Below are 19,312 nucleotides of genomic sequence, written 5' to 3' on the forward strand. Positions count from 1 at the left end.
AGCGCAAAGACACTAAGTCATGAAAATCTTGTTGTTAATTTTTTTTAAACTTTGCATCTTTGCAATTATTCAAAGGATAAAACAGAAAAAAAGACCCACACTTGCTTCTCACAATCATCATCTAATATCTAAGTCATAGCTTTGATCCATAATGGAAAAATATAAAAATACTGCACATTTGCATTTCACATACTTCTACTTTTATGGTCTACATTTTGGTTTTGCCCTTAATCAAAGACGTTTCTGTGTCAATCACGAAAACAATATGGTGGTGTAAATGATTATGCTATGGGTCATTAACACGTTACCACTTGAGTGTCTCCAGGGACGGTGGCTTAACATGCCACTATGGCTAACTTACCGTACCTTCCAATACTACACATGATCTGATTACCACCACATAAACATAAAATTAATAATTATTGAGGTATTTTATGTTGCGTAAATCATTCCACAATACTTCAATTACATTTATACCCTTTGCTTTTGCATTTATCATGCATACTGTTCACTGTGCTTAGAATTATTGTAGATGGAAGAGAGTGGAAGTCCTGAGAAACTATTACGTTGCTCATCTGTTATCATCTGATATGAAGTGCTTGCATGTCAACCAAGTTTGATCCAAGATTGACAGCTGTCCACACAGTTGAAATAGATGCGATCCACACCTGGTCCAATTGACTGGTTTTGAGCCTTTAACCAGTAGAGTTCTACTCCCTGTGCTACACCAACGCTGCAAAGCAAAGCTGGTGTGTTCTCTCTGTTGGTCAAGACCCTGCTTTAAAATACATAAACAACATACTGTTACAAATGAAGTACACTGCTTATCTTTTAACATCGATAAAATGAAAGAACTGAAATATGTGTTGTTAGAATGGGAGAACATAAATATCATTATCACAAATGTTACGAAGAAAGTTACATTATGTTTTACATATTTTAGACAGATACAACCAATTTCTTGTAGTCATAACTTGCGAACACAACTGTACTGAAACATTCACAACTTCACATAACATCACATCACCTTTTATGTTAACCTTTCTTTTCATGAATACATACACCTATTTCTCTTACAGGAGTACAGCATATACATCATAGTTCTCTGGATGTATATCATGTTTAGCTACGATGTAAATTGGACAGAACAAAACTACACTTGTACAGTCACATTTATAAGAATAAGGAATATGTGAATAACATTTCATAAATGTAATATGGAATTAACAAACTTTTTCAGATCACAGACTTTAGATGATAGAACATATATTACAAACATTTCAGGGGAAAAAAAAATAATTCTGAAGAAACACCTGTGTATGCATAATTCTACAGGTTATGCTAATACAGCTTAAAAACACACCTGGAGAGATTATTGTGAGAATTTAATTTGAACACTGAGTATGATTGAGCCTGATTTTGTCAAAAAGTTGTGTGAAAAGTTAAATGCATACAAATCTGACAAAAAGTAGGGGGAAAAAAAAGCAAAAAAGAAATAAAACTCACCGGTGGAAACACTTGGGTACAAGGCTGGACATGATTGCGGCACAAGCACAGACCAGTTCATCATTCACCAGGCAAATGTAAAGACATAAAGATGTTAGCCATAAACACCTAGATGAAATACACCTAATTGATGCTTTTTTCATTTTGGCCAGTGCTTTATTCTCACTACCATGGGTGCTAAAGAGAAACAATGACATCAATCAATGAAAGCAAATGTTTGAGAAACAGGGGTTTGAAAACTCAAAACATTTTTCATAAATTTGCATGAAATCAATCAAAACTTGTGCTATGTAGCTCATAATGTTTACGTAATAAATACAATTCTTGCACCACATACATGATCACTCATGGATTTCACTCTATCTTCTCTGGTGAAATATTCATTTCTATCAATTACAACATATGCCTATTGATCAGGTTTTGCACATATAAATGCAACTCCTACTTTTTCCATTTATTTCAAAGCACTTTCATCAGCATTTACAATTTGATTTTCCTCAGCTCTAAACGCTCATCAAATAGTAACACAAACTTATCATTATCAGCATTTAATTCTCTGAAAAAAAATATTTTTCAAAATGATTATTATGCCAAAATCTACCTTTCTGCACTGTCATTTTCTGGGCTATGTTTTATTTCTGTTGTGCCTGTTCTATTTTTATTCTTTGTCTATTCTATTTCAATTCCATTTTCTGTCTTTTGTTTTATTTCTGTTCCATACTGAACTTGTATCTTCCTTTTATAGTTACATTTCCAACAATGATATTTAGAGAAGAGCAACTACCAGCTCAGCTACTGCTTTGTGAAAAGGGTTGATAATTCTCACCTAGATTCAGCATTACCACTTCATAAATTTTTAATATCACCACTATTGCTGACATACATGTAACATTATAATTACAGTCCTTTAAATCATTTTTGCAATTACACAATTTATGTGTTTTTCCTTCTTCTTGACATGCAAGCCCACATTTCTTTCAACAAGCAATCAAAGATCATTGTTTCTGTTGCATGCTCTTGTCGTTGTCTATTTATTTTTTCTTTATAATGTCAATGTGTTATGTAGTACTTTTATTGTTGCCCAAGTTTTGTTTCCTGTGCACAATCAAGGTCGCTTCAGTGGATCTCTCCACCCTTTGCACACTTTACTCATGGCACACTGTTTTCCTCACTTCAATCACTTCAGTATTCATTACAATTTAATATTATCATAAGGTTTCACTACTGTTGAACATTCTGTTCATTTCATTCATCATATTTCATCTATTCTCCATAACATCATAAAAATATGTATGATGAAAGATGAAAATATATTTCATTTGATTTCAGCATTGTGAAAAAAACCTTGAATAAACATCTAATGTTATTAGTAAAAACAAGTTCAGTGAAACAGTATTCAAATAGCTTCATGGTAACTGTAGTAAAGGCGAATAACTTCAATGGTGAGATCATTAATACCTATACTACATACATGACCGATAAATGTGCCACCTTCTGTTGTAGCATCAACTTCATGTTGTTGATATTCATAAGAACACATCAAATTATGCCAAGCAAATCACTTGAACCTTGTCTGAGAATTTCATTAAATTCACCAATAACTATGCTTTTTGTGCTTATTTGGTGCAATTCAACAACTAATTTCCATAATTTCTCACATTATTTTTGGGTCATATTTAGGAAGTCTATAATCACTGAATTGTCACTTTCTGTCTCATAATGTCGCTGTTTTCTGTAGTACTAGTAGTCATACTTTTGTTGAAGTCTTGTTTCATATTCACAAGCATAATCTTCCCAGTGGAACCCTCCATACTTCACATGTTTTACTCATTGCAATTTTTTTTTTTAACTTCAAACACCTCAGTATTGATCATAAGTATCACTTCTACTCATTTGTTTTTGAATTGCTGTATGCTCTGTCCTATTCACACTTTTTTATTTTCCTCATTCTGTATTACAAAAGGAAATATGATGACAAAAGAAAATAAATATCAATTGATTTGAATATATGTGCCACATTACTTTGCGTAAACTCAAGACATCACTCATCAGAACTGTATTCTGATAGCCTCATGGTAACTGTAGTAAAGTGGAATAACTTCAACATGAAGTGAGTCTATACCTGTGCTATATACATGATCAATCAATGTATTACCTTCTGTTGTAGCATCAAGTACATGTTGTTGATATCCGTAAGAATACATCAATTTATGCACACATGAATCACTTGAACCTTGTCTGAGATTTTCATTGAAGTCACCAATAACTATGCGTTTCGTACTTCTCTGCTGCAATTCTACGAGTAGTCTCTTCAGTTTCTCACAAAATTGTTTCTTATCATATCTGGGAGGTCTATATATCACAGAAATGAGACATGAAGGACAAGTTACTGCAAATGTAATATATTCTAGATTATTGACATGTAAATCCAGCCTACTAATAGATTTGATTTTACTGTACACTGCAACTCCACCATGTGCTTGATTTTTCAGTGCCGAAAATAAGGGACTTTCATCTGAATAAGATTTTGACCGAGGTTGATTGTACATTTTAAAATGATCTAAATTCACATCAAAAATGTCATCATTAAGCCAAGTTTCAGTTAAACAAATAATATCAGAATTTCTACATAGGAGGTTTGATTGGATATCTTTGAAATGTGCTTTAAGACCTTGAATGTTATGTAGCATTATATTCAGAGTCGCAACAGAAACATCATTATCAAAGCTCTTTTCATCAACAAATGTTGGCATGTTTTCTAAACTTTCTTTAACAGTTGGATTGCAATATATAACTTTGGGATCAAAATCTTCAATAGTTAGTCCACGTATTGATGTGACACGGCTCAGAGCAACATATGCTTGTCCGGGCAAAAATATATTTTTCAGAGAAACAACAGCTTTTTCCATTGTCATGCCCTGTACTTTATGTATTGTGCATGCATATGCTAATTTCAAGGGAAATTGTTTCCTCGTATATTTTTTCCCAATTGATTCCTGTTGCATTTCTATTGACTGTGTTCCTACTTTTTCATTGTCAAATTTCACAAGCACACTTGAGGGTCTGGCATTTTCATTTACTCTTACTAAGTCAGTTACAGTGCCAATGCAGCCATTTGATAAACCTTTGGTCACATTCACATTTTTGATCAGCATCACTCTAGAATTTTCAGCAACCCAAAGATATGCTGGCAAAGAAGCTTTAGTACATCTCCGTGGCTTGTCACATGCTTTGTTTTTACCCTTATCGCCAAGTTCAAAATCTTCTGCATCAAGACAGATGATATTTGTGCATTTCTTGTGAAGCATTATTTTATTCCAGTCATTTACTTGTTTGTTTGAAGAATATATATGCAGTGCATCCTCACATTGCTCTCCAGTTTGGCATGATTGAAGAACTGCAAAATCATCACTTGATAATTCATCTTTCTTTTCTTTTACCCTTAATTTGTTCAAAAGAACAGCAAAGTCTGCATCATCCTTTTGTCTCATTATTTCATCCAAGTTAATCATAGAGAAGTTGTCTGTCCATAAAGAACTTTGCAATGTATCTTTATACAAAGGAGTACCTTTTACTGGGGGTAACTGATAAAAATCTCCAACTGCAATAACTGAAACCTTTCCAAATGGAGCATCATCACGCGTCTGCTTTATTTGCCTTAAACGTCCATGTACATACCACAGTAGCTTCTGATCAACCATGGATATTTCATCAATTATTAGTATCTGTAATTGGCCCAGCTGAGTACGTAAATGACTTATCTTTTCTTCTCCAAGGGGTTGATAAGGTAATGAAGCAGAAATGGGTATGGACAGTGCATTATGAATAGTACTACCATCAATATTGTAGGCTGCAATTCCAGTTGGAGCTACTTTCATAATTGAAAGATCATCTGGATTATGCATCATTTTACCTAGAATTCTTGTCCCTTCATTACATATGCATTTCACCAGATGACTTTTTCCTGTTCCAGCACCACCTGTCACAAATATCTGAAACGGTGTGGCTTCTTTTCCATTAACTCTGTCAAGACACCATTGTCGTATTTTGTAGAACACTTTTTGCTGCTTGCTGTTTAAAGTTCTTAATAAGACATTACTGTCTTCTCTCGAAATGCTACATGATCGAAATTCTATGCCATATGACTCTTTCTCCTGAGATTTAGATTCAAGATCTGGGATTCTAAACTCATTGTCAGCATCTTCAACTTCTACATGGATTTTAGCTGTTTCATGTCTTTCAACTTCTGTTTCTGGACAGAGTAATCCCCATGCATCTTCTTGTGCACCAAATTTCTCAAGATATTCTTGTGCCTGATCAATTGTATCAGCGTTTTTTTCATACTGCCTGAGATTTTCATTGGCAATACTTTTGACACTTTCCAAATTCTTATTAAACATTCGAACAGATCCATTTTGATAAAATTCCTCATATGTCAAAAATTGGTCAGGTTTTAACTGTTTATCAGTACGATATGGCAAAAATAGTTGCAATATACTCTGATAATATTTTTCTGGGGTTACAGTCGGTGAAAAACGAGGGTATCTCACTACAGCATCATTGGTTCTTGTTCTTTTTTGTATATAGCCCAGCTGATCTCTCAATTTAAACACACTCTGTTTCTGTTTCTTACCCTTTATATCAGATTCACTGAGTAGTCTATACTTTGAACAAAATGTGGCTAAACACATATTTTCAAATTCAAAACCATCAGGTCGGGCTTTATATTTATCAATTCTGCTTGGCATCCATGGGCTCCTATCATCATCGTCTCGTCTGCTTTGAATAACACTCAGTGGTAGACTCATTCTCACAGGGTTTGGTCCAACAGGTATAAACTCTACTTTTCTTGAGCACTCTTTCAATCTCAGGCCACAAACACGATACACACTTTCTTGTGCTGAAACTTCACGGTTTTGCATATACACATGTCCTATTTCTTTCATACTCTTTCGAGCATCTTCATTGCCCTCTCTCATTTCACTTTCAGCATTTTTCAAGAGCAAACTCATTTCTCTTTCTGCTTTTGACATGTATGACACAACATAAACAATGCAGGCATACTCATTTGTTATATACTGCAAATCCATATTGGCATTCCAAGCTCTGAGTAAGAATGAATTATATTGATTAACCCATATATCTTTTGGATCTCTTTTCATGACTACATCTTCTTTTGTAGCTACAGCATTATAGGCATCTTCAAATTCCTTTTGAGACATCCCAAGAGCTTCAAAGAGCTGCCTAGCATTATCATATTTGCCTTCCACACATGATGAATTCTTTACTGCAGACAGAACATCTTGAGCCTCATCTGTAACTTCTGGATTATCATCAGGCTTCACAACAAATGTTTTCTCAGAAGGTGGTCTTGGAAAATTAAATCTACAGGAGGTTCCCTTTTTCTTGCATGATTTTGAATGTTTCTTTGAGTGAAGCTGAACATTCTTCACTATTTCATACAGTTCTTCATCTTCATCCTCACATGGAATGTTGCATGAAATATACTTATCAATAAAATCTATGACAGTTTCATCTTTCTCGACACCCAAATTAGGTGCATTTTCAACCCAGAATAAACAGTGTGTATGTGGAGATCCTCTCTGTTGAAATTCAATCCTGTAAAAATAGTCAATTATCTTGCCAATAGGTTCTGCCTCAGAAAGAATCACTCTGTTCAAAAATGCATGAAAGCGTTTATCAAACATACGAGCTACTGTCACTGGATTTGATTTTAATAAATTACACTTATCTGTCCAATCCAGATCACTTGCTTTTCTCCCATCACCTTGTTGATTTAGCAATGTGTTAATAACTTCAGGCCATCTCATTTCAGCTGATGAAAATGATGCAAACCATGTAGGCTTTCCAAGTTGTCTAACCATTGCTAATACATCTTTCTGTGTAGATTGCCAGTATGGAGGTGTTCCTCGTATTTGTTTCAGAAATTTATATCCTTTATTCGAATCCAGTATCTCATGAAGTTTTCTTGCATCCTTTAGATCTGAACATCGCATCAATGTGGAATTATCTATTTTCTCTGAGCTTTTTCTGACAGCTATAGAAACACTAGAAAGTATTTGTTGCAGTTCATAAATACACTGAGCATAGAAAATATATTCTGTATTTTTTGCAAATCTGTTGTCTACATGCATCAAACGATTATGCAAATAACGACCAAGTGTTACTTTAATGTACCTGGTATCATGAAATGTTGGCTGGCCTGTTGGAAACAGAGCAGGAAAACATTTTGCCTCATTACTCTCATCCATCAATAGTGACACAGGACTATTCTTTTCACAAGGAGCACAGCATATAATATCATCAAAAAACTGATCAAGCACTTCTTGTCTCATATCGACCTTCTGCAAACATGTGCCCAACTGAATGCCTTGTAATCGTCCATCTTGATCATCCTCTATATCATCATCATCATCATTAGTTTCACTTAAATCAAATAGTTTACCACAAGCTGTTTTACTATTTTTGTCTGATAAATCAGAGTCCCATTCGCTATCAATAGCAATATCAGAATACCACTTATTATTCTTTTTCAAATATTCCAATGCAGCTAGGACATTGTTTTTCTTGACAAACTGATATTCATAATGTCCTTTATATGACAGTTTCCTCTTTAGCTTTACGCGAATTAATTGATCATCAGTCTCCGGTCGAGGTAATATCTTTACAGTTTCATTTGTGCGTGAAGGTACACAAACTGTTGGGCCATGCACTCCATATTGTCCTCCTTTAGGCAAATTCAAAACTTTCATAAATGGAATGTTTAGTGCAATCAAATGTGTTTCCAACTGATTCAGATTTCCAAGTTCCGCAGGAATAGCACGTAATTCTAAATTATTTCTGCTAGCTTCAGCAGGCATATTACCAGCTAATAATTTCCTGTGGCAAGTGTAACAAACCCATAAAAAATTTCTTGATGACTTTACTATTTGACAGTCAATATCACAGTCATCGCTGCATGTATGTAAATACTCCTCCTTTAAGCACCTCAAATCGTTATATTTTGCTTTTGTACACTTCAATACTTGATTCTTGAATAATAATTTCAAACATACGCAACATACATATTCAGGGCCGTGTGAAACAATTTCCCTAAATTTTTTCAAAACATGGTCACAATTTCTCATATTCATTTTTTCTTGTTTTTTTCGTTTCATGTTTCTCATTGCAACCTGCTGTCTGTACAAAAAATTTGTCTTGTACTTAATGTTTGAAACTTTCCTCATAATTTTCTTACGCCTCTCTCTGAATAAAGCATTGTTTTGATATCTAGCTTTCCTCATTTTCTTAAGCCTTTCTCTATGTAGAACATTGCACCCATAGTTTACTTTCCTCATTGTCTTCAGCCTTTTTCTGAATGAAGCACTGTTTTGATATTTGGCTTTCATCTTTGTTCTCATCCTTTTCTTAATTTTTTCTCGAAATGAAGCATCATTTTGGTATCTAGCTTTCATCTTTGTCCTCATCATTTTCTTGATTTTTTCTCTTAATAAAGCATTGCGTTGATATCTAGCTCTCATCTTTCTGCTCATTGCTCTCTTGACATTTTCTCTGTAAGTAGGATCGAACAAGTACCTGTTTCTTTGTCTCTCCTTAATTTCTCTTCTCTTTTCGAACCGGTAAGGTTCATCTGTTTGATATTTTACTTTCTTTGCAGCTGCATTTTTTAGTTTGCGGAATAGAAAAGGCTGAACATCTGATAAACATTCTATTTCTAACTGTCTTTGCTCATTTTTTTTCTTTTCTCTCTGTGCTCTCATTCGATCTCTATTTTTTCGTCTGGTAATATTTGCATTACTTTTTTTTCTTTGTTTTTTCCTTTTTGTAGTTTGCCTTGTAGTTTCAACTTCTTCAGATTCTTCAGTATCCCTACTCATTTTAACAGCACGTTCAATGTCATCCTCTAAAACTTCATTGTTCAATACATTTATTTGACAATCACCGACTTGTTTCGTAACTTTTCTCTCAGTTGTGAGTCTTCTCTTTCTTGTCACAGGCGTTTCCATAGCGGTAATGTTTTGTGGTCTTGACAAGTTTTGGCATGAACTTAATGTTTGGATCCTTGGACATACAGACTCTACAACATCGTAATGACTGCCATTTGTGTGTTGCAAGTAAACACCTCTTTGTGATGTAACAATTCCAAACTGAAGTTTGCTTGCACCAAATAATTTCCATTTTGAACAGTTTTCTTCATATGTATAAATATCAGTATCTAGTAGATTTGATAAGGCCATTATTTCCAATTCTGTAGCCCATGTGCCATTGTTGAATACTCTTTCCTTTGCAATGTATTTTACAACATCTGTGTATCCTGATTTTAAAAGGCTTACATAATCTTGCTTGTTTTGTAAAATATGCATAACTGTTGCTTTTCGAACATCACGGTGTGAATCTTCCTTGCCACATGTGACATATGACATAGCTCTGTAAAAGCAATTTCCATCACCACTAATTTTATAGATAGTTAATGGTTGTGACAGGACAGTAATATTACCATTTTCCACCATATCTTTTGGCACATCATTACTGCTACATTTGTCATTAACCTTTATGCCTAATTTGCAACAAAACTTCTCTCTGTCAAATTTATTCACAGGTGTGTACATGAGATTAATCTTTTTAATTTCTCCCACTTGCTTCACCTCGGATGCATCAACATCGACTACTGTCTGTTGACATGTGTTTTGTAATGGAATTTGTGTCTCTTGCAAGTTTGACACCATTATTTGTTTGGACATCATTTTCTTCACTCTAACACTGCCTTTCTTTAATGTCAAGTTTTCGGTAGCCTTAGATGATTCATGATGACTTTCTTTTTTACTTTCCACATTTGCATCTGAATTCACATGAAACACACTTAATTTTTCATCCAAAGTACTAGACTGAACAGCAGTTACACTTTCAACTACATCAAAATGATTGCTTCCAGTGAACACAATATATATGCCTCTTTCAGTTGTTACCTTGTTATAGTACCCCGGTTTCCTTGCAGACAAAATTTGCCAATTTTTTGTACGATCATCATACACATATATATCACAATCTAGCATATGTGCCATTGAACTAATATCAGTGTGACCAGCCCATGTTCCTAAATCCATCAATTTCTCTTGAAGTACAAAGTCCCTGACATTCTGATATTTCACTGTGTTAATTAAATTTTTAAATAAATCACCCGTTTCCAGTAAATGTGCCACATTGGATTTCCTGAGCATGAAATGGTTTCCTTCACTGCCAGTAACTACATGAGAAATACTTCTGTAAAAGCAGTTGCCATCACCCATAACTCTCTTGATATTTACAGGTTTCCTCATACACAAATTTTCATTTGTATCTTCCACTGGTTCACTGGCTGCGCCACAGTAATTGACATTTAATCTATTGCACAAACACTGCTTGTCTACATATGTAATTGGTGCAAATTTGAAGTTTCTATCTCTTCTTTGTGTTGTCTTTTCAAGTGAAACAAATTCAACTTCATTCTCACTTCCATAGTCATCACTGCTTACATTAACTCTGGTTTCCTTTATTGTTACATTTTGAGTCTCATCACTATAACTCAGATTTCTTTCAATATGATGACAATGTTGCGAATAGTCGCTGTTTTGATCATTTATATTCCCACACGCAGTATTTAGGGTCTTTGATCTCTTAGAGCCACTAGTTGTCAATACATTTTTCTTAGAATTGAATTCTACTGCCAGACCGGTTAATTCAAACTGAGTAGTACGTAAATCACATGCCATAGATTTTGCCAAATTCAAACAGTGTACCTGTATACCTTGCCATGATGAAATGCTAAGCAAGACACTGCATCCATCTTGTACCAAGTATCCATCATGACTTCTGGAATGAGAATCAAACACATAATAACCACTGTGATGCCTAATGATTGCAAATGTACTCTCAGCAAAATTCATAAGACATGCATCATATCGGCACAGTTCTTGTTCTAATGCTTGACTCAATGGCAAAGCACCAAAATTTGACAAATTGTTTTGATCTCCTTCCAACACTCCATATTTCGATTCACCATAGGTTATTTGAAATTTTTCATCCAGAATATGAAGTTCCTTCGGTAATTCATCTATCATTACAAGCTCTTCATTCAGTTGTGAATCCTTCTTTATGTAATAATACAACTCATTCCCAAGTGTCAGAATCTGATCAAGATCACGAGGTCTCATTTCGATTCCATTCTTTGTTTGAATGTAGAGAACTGCCACAATAGAATTACATGCACATTGTTTGCCAGCAGTATAACCAAATCGTTGATCACCTTGATTAAAATTTCCTTGTGCGATTGTTTTAGTCAGAGGATATGATTGCCTTCTATCATATTCTGAATCTGAAAGAGAAACAGGCTTACAGACACGTTCTTCAGTCTCTAAATCATTTGCAGCTGGTTCACCATCTAATATAAGTACAGACGATTCTTGAACATCATATGAATTATGGTGGTCAACACTATTTGCAGAACCAGCATTCATTACTATGCAATCAGATGGATTAATAGTTTTTTCACGTTCAGGCAGGAATATTGATTCATTACAAACTTGAACACACATGTTTTGCATACCTGAAACAGGTTTGTGACACGGAGAGTGAACATTTACATTTGTAGTAGAATTCACAGAGAACAATTCATTCACTGATATTTGACTGTCACCTTCAACATCTTTTGTTTCGCTGTAACATGGGTTTAGTTCATGCATATCGTGGATTCTGTCACACTTCACTTTGGACATATCATTCGAGCCTGTGTTGTCTCTATTTGTGGAATTACTGTCCTCACGGTCAGATATTTCATTCTTACACAACTTTTCATTCTTTGCTGCATGTTCTCCTTCAAAAATGTCATGTTTCACCTTTTCATTGTTACGCACCTGTGAGTCAGCATTTTTAACCACTGGCACACTTTGTTTGTTGCGGATCTTCGTGAAACGACCTTTCTTTCTTGGTTGCCGTGCATTTCCACCTCCATAGAGCCTGTTTACATTCCAAACTTCTTTTTCAATGTCTGTGGAAAGGACAGAGACACATGTAGCCTGATCACCACTCAGTACGAAACATCCATTAGTCATATTCGGAGTGCTTTTAGCCACATCAGCCCAACTTCTCTGTGTTTTTGCATAGATTTGCTCAGAGTATTTTGCCATAACATGAGGTGACTGAACACACTTTGAATATACATTCAATACAGATTCAGTATACACCTGCAGACTATCATTTCGTTCTGTGTCCAAGTTTCGATTCATATTTCGCTTCACGAGTTCACCATGTTCTTCTTGCCTTGTTTCTACTTTTGATTTTTTGCCTTTGCTGGTCTTGGCTCTTCTCTGTTTTTCAAGATAGTAGCCTTTCATTGCTTTGCCAATGTAGGTCACGCCAGGTTGGAGAATCACACCATTTACTGATCTCACTGTGCTCTTGTTATTGGTCTTGGTCTTAGGATTGTTAGTCATTGTTTGGGATGTTGTCAGTTTGGCCTTCTCAATCACTTTTGTCTTCCTTGATTTCACAGTTGTCCAACCATCATCAACTGCAGTTTCTAATGGTTCAAATTGCCTCCTAGTGAGATTTGAGATGAATGTCGGATCTGATTCATCTCTGTCACAATTTGCTCTTTCCTCCACACACACATTTGTCATTTCTAGAACACCACGTTTGTTCTTTCTTCTCACATACCTCTTTTTCAGTCTCATCTTCGTTGGTTTCTTTCTCTGGTTGCTCTTGCGTGATGTAAGTGAAACATCAACATGAAAATCTTCATCACCAAGGTCTTCGAGAAGTTCGTATCTATTGAAATGACAAGGAATGCCAATTTTGTCAAAGATGCGATGGGCAATATTATTGCTTCCACATGCTGAACATATCCAAATCAACCTTGCATCACACATTCTAGCCTCATGAGAAATAGTTCCTGTACACATCACATGAAACTGCTTGCCACAATCCTCACATGGTACTCTGCTTTCATTTTCATTGATCACACTGCAACATGCATCACATTCACTGACCTCTACATTTCTCATCAAGTCACAACTATGGAGGATATCTAGGATATCACCAATAACAATCTTGAATTCACTTGCTTCCATTGTCAAACTACAGGGCTTTTGAATCTTTGAAAGTATAATGGTACCTATTACTAAATAAATGTATATCAATCAACTGTCAATCAACACAGTTATATTCCTTGAATCACTATACTTTTATGAATCACACCTACTCCACTAGTACTGCGATTGGTAACAAAATTGTCGGATTGAATAGCTTTGAAAGTTGCACTAATACATGTGTACAGTACATGTACTATATTTCACTGCAATACAAATTCCAGCAGTAAGCTGCAACACCGATCCATATAATGTTTCTACCAACAGGTGGGGATATTTCTACAATGTTTGCTTGTTTCTAGCAACAGGTGGCACTCTTTGTCTGTTACGTGCTTCAATTCCTACTTTATAGAAAAGCTATGCCAATTTCCTTTTACGATATCTGCCAACAGAAATTTCAGCTTCAATTCTCTAACATTTGATTTGACTAAATTATGCCTTTATCTCGAGATTATGCTCTTTGTAAAAAAGGTTACAATTTTACCAATTATGCTTTTGCCTTAACTGCACAATAATCGGTCTCCCTTATATGTTTTTCTCTTAGGGTAGGGTCTTTCGCAACAAAAATTTCAATTTCACCAATTATTCTTTGTCTTCACTGACAATTAAAGAAACAGTAATGTTTCTGTTTTGAGATGACTCCTTTTGCAATAAAGGTATGTCTTTTACTAATTGTGCTTTTGTTTTCACAGCCCAATATTTATAAATAGCCCTTTAAGGTGCAATATTAACGTCTCTCCCTTCATTTACTATGACTAAAATGCTTTTATCTGAAGATGGCGCTCTTCAATTATTCTTTTATCCTATTAACAATTAACGAAAATTCAAGACTCAAGATACCAAAAAATATTTTTACATAAAATTTTTAGTATACTTCTCGCCTCACCTCATAAATTGTTTCTCACACTTTTAACAATTCCTTCAAAATTTCAACTCCTAGCTATTAGCTCTTGCCAACTGTAGTTGATTTATTTGCAGCAACTTTCAATGCAGAATATATCAAATATCAAATAATCCTTGAAGGTGCAAATTTTGTCTACCCCAATTAGTTTACAACACTATAATGCTTTCGTCTTATGACGGCACTCTTTAATAATCTTTCAGTGTAATCTGGACTCTTAAACACCTTTTCTCAAATTAACTGTTTCTATTTTCAAGTTTCCAGCAAACTTCTCGCCTTCTCTAGGACAATTCTCTTTCCAGTTTTTAACTATCCTTTTAAAGAATGCACTCTTTCATTCAAACACTCTTTAAAACTCTGTTATTCTGCTTAATTTTTACTCCTTTTTCGTCAACTCTCACTCTTCCTCTCTTTGATTTCACTCTTTTTCTCTTTGACTCTAACCCTTTCTGCCTCTGATTCTGAAACTTTCTCTCCTTCTGATACTGTCTTATTCTCATGCACTCAGAAGTTCTCTGTTCTCAGCTTTCTTCAAGTTCAAGTTAAGGTATTTCAGGTAAAGTTCAAGTTAAGGTATTTCAGGTAAAGTTCAGGTATTTCAGGTATATTTCAGATATTTCAGGGATGAGTTCGTGAATTCCAGGATGAATTTCCAGATGTAATCTCAGTGAATATTCACTGAATATTCAAGGATGAAGGTGAAATGGTATGAGATGAAATGTAGGATGAAGATGATTCAACAAATAACAAACACAAACACAAACGTACTTTCAACAAAGACCAACATAAATCTCCTTCCAAAGCAACCAGTACCTGCAGAAAGAAAAGAAAGGAAAAATACAAACGTTACAACAATACCTGTATAGGCTATACAGTGAACTCTCTACAATTATCACTGATACGACGAAGTTCACTATAACAAGGTAATTTTTTTGTGGTCCTAGATTGTAATTTCAATTTGTATTGTATTATTTTTGTAACCCTGATATAACAAGGTTTCATTATAACAAGCACATTTTTCTGGTCCTGAGGACCTTGTGTTAAGGACAGACCACTAATAATGTGAGGTACACACATTCTGAAAATACATACCGGTACTTGAGAGGAATATGAGGCACAACACCCAAATTTTTTATACAAATCTTTGTAAAATTATTTTACTGTTCCTGCAATCTAAACAATTCTTATAACAAAGGAAAACCATCTTTTAAACTTATAATCTTGCTTAAAAACACATTTTTCACTGTGCACACATCTGTACAGGGAAACCCTATTGTTATAACACGGTCAGCATAACTCAGTGAAATTAGGTCAAAGTCAAGCTTGTGATGTGTAATTGTGGGACTACATATTGGAAAATAAATGACTTCTCTTCAGTTACATTTCATGATTAAACAGGAATGATACTTCTGTATGACAAAACAAGGTCCAGGCTAAGTAACGTTATATTTCTTCCCCTGCATGCCCCCTATAAAAAAAGGTGAAATGAAAGGGTTGTTGTTGTTGGTGGTGCTTAAAGGCGCATCATTCAATATTGAATATTTACGGGACAGGAAAGGGGGACAGGGAATATTTACGGGACAGGAAAGGGGGACAGGAATCACCGCTATATAGCACTGTAAAATACGCCCTCTACTGGTCGTGGTGTTAGCTACGCATTAAAGTATGGCGCCCGCATCTCGCCCAGATTTGGCAGAAGCAAATCACCAGAGTAACGCTAAGCCCTCTTAGTCAACGTCAACTCTTAAAGTAGGTTCTTTGGAACTTAGCCTTCCTAGTAATTACATAGCAAATCATGATATGGCTCACACCTTGTCCATTCAGGAAACGCGGTCTAACGTTAAAAACTTCGCAACTTCCTTCCTGATACTCCTGACATTTAAACGTACGGTCTACGCACTACAACAGCTTCGTACACGTATAGGGCCTGAGCTGTGGTGATACGATGGGCATGTCCCCAGACACCACTGAACACATAAGAATGATACTACTGATACAAGTGATAGACCCTAACGTTTATAGTCACTAACACTAACAGCACCACGACTACACACATGAAATTTTGTTCTAAAAACCCAAACATCTGTGTTTAGGCATGCCTGCGTTTACAGACTAATACCCACCTGGTACTCGAACTCCAAACTAATCAAACCGTCAGTCTCACGCAAAGGTCTTCAGAAGTCGTATTTGTGAGCCTGTCGCTGCGCTGCCACGCCAATGCATGCAGTAGGTTCGAGACACGTACACCACCTCCGTATATGTGGGTAAGGTACTACGTATAAGCATGGAGCTACTAACAGAGTAGCTCCATGGTATAAGCGTACGAGCATAGAAGCGCACGCGTGCGCTTCTATGCTCTTTGGTACGTACACTCCACGCAGGCATGCACTGCGTGGATCATGGAGGGAGCACTGCGAGAGACGCGATACTACCATGGAAAGCCCGTCGCACACGCCCGAGAATTCGTGGGTGTTTCATAAAGCTGTTCGTAAAGTCACCAACAACTTTCGACCGACTGGTGATCAGTTCTTGTGCTGAATTATTGAAATTCTAATAACTATAGCAATCGAAAAGTGATCACCAGTCGCTCGTAAGTTGTTCGTAACTTGATATACGAACAGCTTTATGAAACAATTTACGCACAACTTTGTCTTCACATACTAGTAATATTCTCAAAGCTGCGGCGATGAATGGTACATTTCCCCCTTTCATGGGTAGCCGTTGGCCGAAAAATCGGTCTGCATAATTATTTCTTTCTGCAAATTTCTTTGCAGAAACGCATGAAAAACAGCCCCATCACCCCAATATTTTGCATATGTTTAGTTCATGTCACGCACATTATTTCACAAAATAACAACTACTTGATCGGACACCATGTTGGGTATGTAAATTAGGGACAAAGGTCACAATTTTCTCATCCTGTATCTTGGTGAATACATGTCCTATCTCTCCCATATTTCGCACACGCAAAAACCATTTCACAAGAATCATCTCACAAAATAACTGCTTTTTGCACAGATGCCATCTAGCCTGTGCAAAGTGGAGTCAAAGTTCGCCATACGTACTGCACCAGGTACTTCTTTCTGTATCTTCATGATCGTACGTGTTATCTCTATGGGAAGGAATTTTTCCAGATATGAAAACTGACATGATTGTCTTTATCGAGTACTAGCTCACTTACCCTTAAGTGAATTTCTCCCACATTTTAATATGTTGTAGCTGACACTTTGAGATGTAGTGTGAGCGTCCTCCGTGTTTTCACCCGATATCGGGATTAGAAGTGAAAATTGACATGATCCCCTTTATCAAGCACTTGCTCATTCACCCTTCAGTGAATTTCTCCTAGATTTTAATATGTTGTAGCTGAGACTTTGCGCTATCGCATGTGTGCCCTTCGTTTTTTCAAGCAATGTTGTGATCACGTTAGAAAACCTGGTTGAAATTAAAGCCTATCTTCGATGTACTGAGATATTTCTTTCTTTCTGCAACTTTCTTTGCAATAACTATTAAAAAACGGCCCCTATCACAACCATATTTTGAACATGTTTACTTCATATCATATACATTATTTTATAACGTAACAACTTCTTGATCGGAAACATCTTGAGTATGTAAAGTATAGAGACAAAGGTCATAAATGTTTCACCCTGCATCTTGGTGAACACCTGTCCTATCTTTCACATATTTTGCACACGTATAGACAATGCCCAAGAATCGTTTCACAAAACCATAGAGATTGTTTTCATCCTCTATTTTGGTGAATACATGACCTACCTTTCTCATATTTTACACACGCAAAGACCATGTTACAAGAATCATTTCATAAAACAACCACTTTTTGCTTAGATGGCATCTTGTCTGTGCAAAGTGCGTTCAAAGGTGGTGTACTTCTTTCTACAGGTATCTTCGTTATGACGTACATACGGGAGGGAATTTTTCTGGATGTGAAAATTGACATGATTGTCTTTATCGAGCACTGCCTAACTTCAACACCCTCGGTGAATTTCTCTCAGATATTGATATGTTGTAGCTGAGGCTTTGCGCTATCGTATGAGTCTCCTTCGTTTTTTCACACGATGTCGGAATCGCGTTAAAAACTTGGTTAAACTGAAGGTTAACTTCGATGTATTGAGATACTCTTTCTGCAACTTTCTTTGCAGTAACTCAAGAAAAACAGCCCTTAACATCCCCATATTTTGCACATGTTTAGTTCATGTCACGTACTTTATTTTATAAAACACCACTACTTGATCGGACACCATCTTGGGTATGTAAATTAGGGTCAAAAGTCATAAATGTTTCATCTTGTATCTTGGTGAACACCTGTCCTATTTTCCCCATATTTTGCACACGTATAGACGATGTAGGAAGAATCATTTCACAAAATAACGACTTCTTCCTCAGATGCCAACTTAGGAGTGTAAAGTCGAGTCAAAGGTCATATGTATTTGTTGTTGTATCTTCGTTATTTAGTGTATACAGAATTTGGCACCAAAGATGGCAGATGTGACTCCCTTTTCTAAATGAGAATCCAAACATCACACGGCCAATGTCTCTAAACACATATGAAACCTGTATGGTCATGCGTATTGCGACCAGGACTCGAATCATTGATAAAAAAAAATCGGATCACCTTAATTTGTCAGTGATGACAAATTACAATCTCTAGTTCTTCTTTCTTTGTTTCTTTCTTTATTTCTCCTCAAAAGTTGTGCAGAGGTTAGCTCAGAAAGTGCTATGCCTATCAAGTTCAAACTTATAC

At 35.8% G+C, this 19,312-nt stretch overlaps 1 long non-coding RNA gene across 4 annotated transcripts; it reads right to left on the minus strand.

Moving 5' to 3' along the window:
• Positions 1–191: 191 nt before the first annotated feature.
• LOC139710217 (uncharacterized) lies at positions 192–16,771 on the minus strand. Of its 4 annotated transcripts, none has more exons than XR_011709440.1 (7): positions 16,674–16,771; positions 15,319–15,363; positions 13,219–13,329; positions 12,417–12,550; positions 11,312–11,376; positions 1,507–1,530; positions 192–775 (listed from the first exon to the last, which is right to left on the minus strand). It is a non-coding gene; the product is annotated as an uncharacterized lncRNA (long non-coding RNA). The 4 variants fall into 4 exon arrangements; XR_011709439.1 differs by having other exon boundaries at positions 11,304–11,376; XR_011709441.1 differs by having other exon boundaries at positions 192–778; positions 11,304–11,376.
• Between the last annotated feature and the right edge of the window lie 2,541 nt (positions 16,772–19,312).

Source organism: Diadema antillarum, unplaced genomic scaffold, assembly GCF_040938485.1.
Source record: "Diadema antillarum isolate AM-2024a unplaced genomic scaffold, OU_Dant_1.0 seq00001509_RagTag, whole genome shotgun sequence".
Classification (NCBI taxonomy): Eukaryota; Metazoa; Echinodermata; class Echinoidea; order Diadematoida; family Diadematidae; genus Diadema; species Diadema antillarum.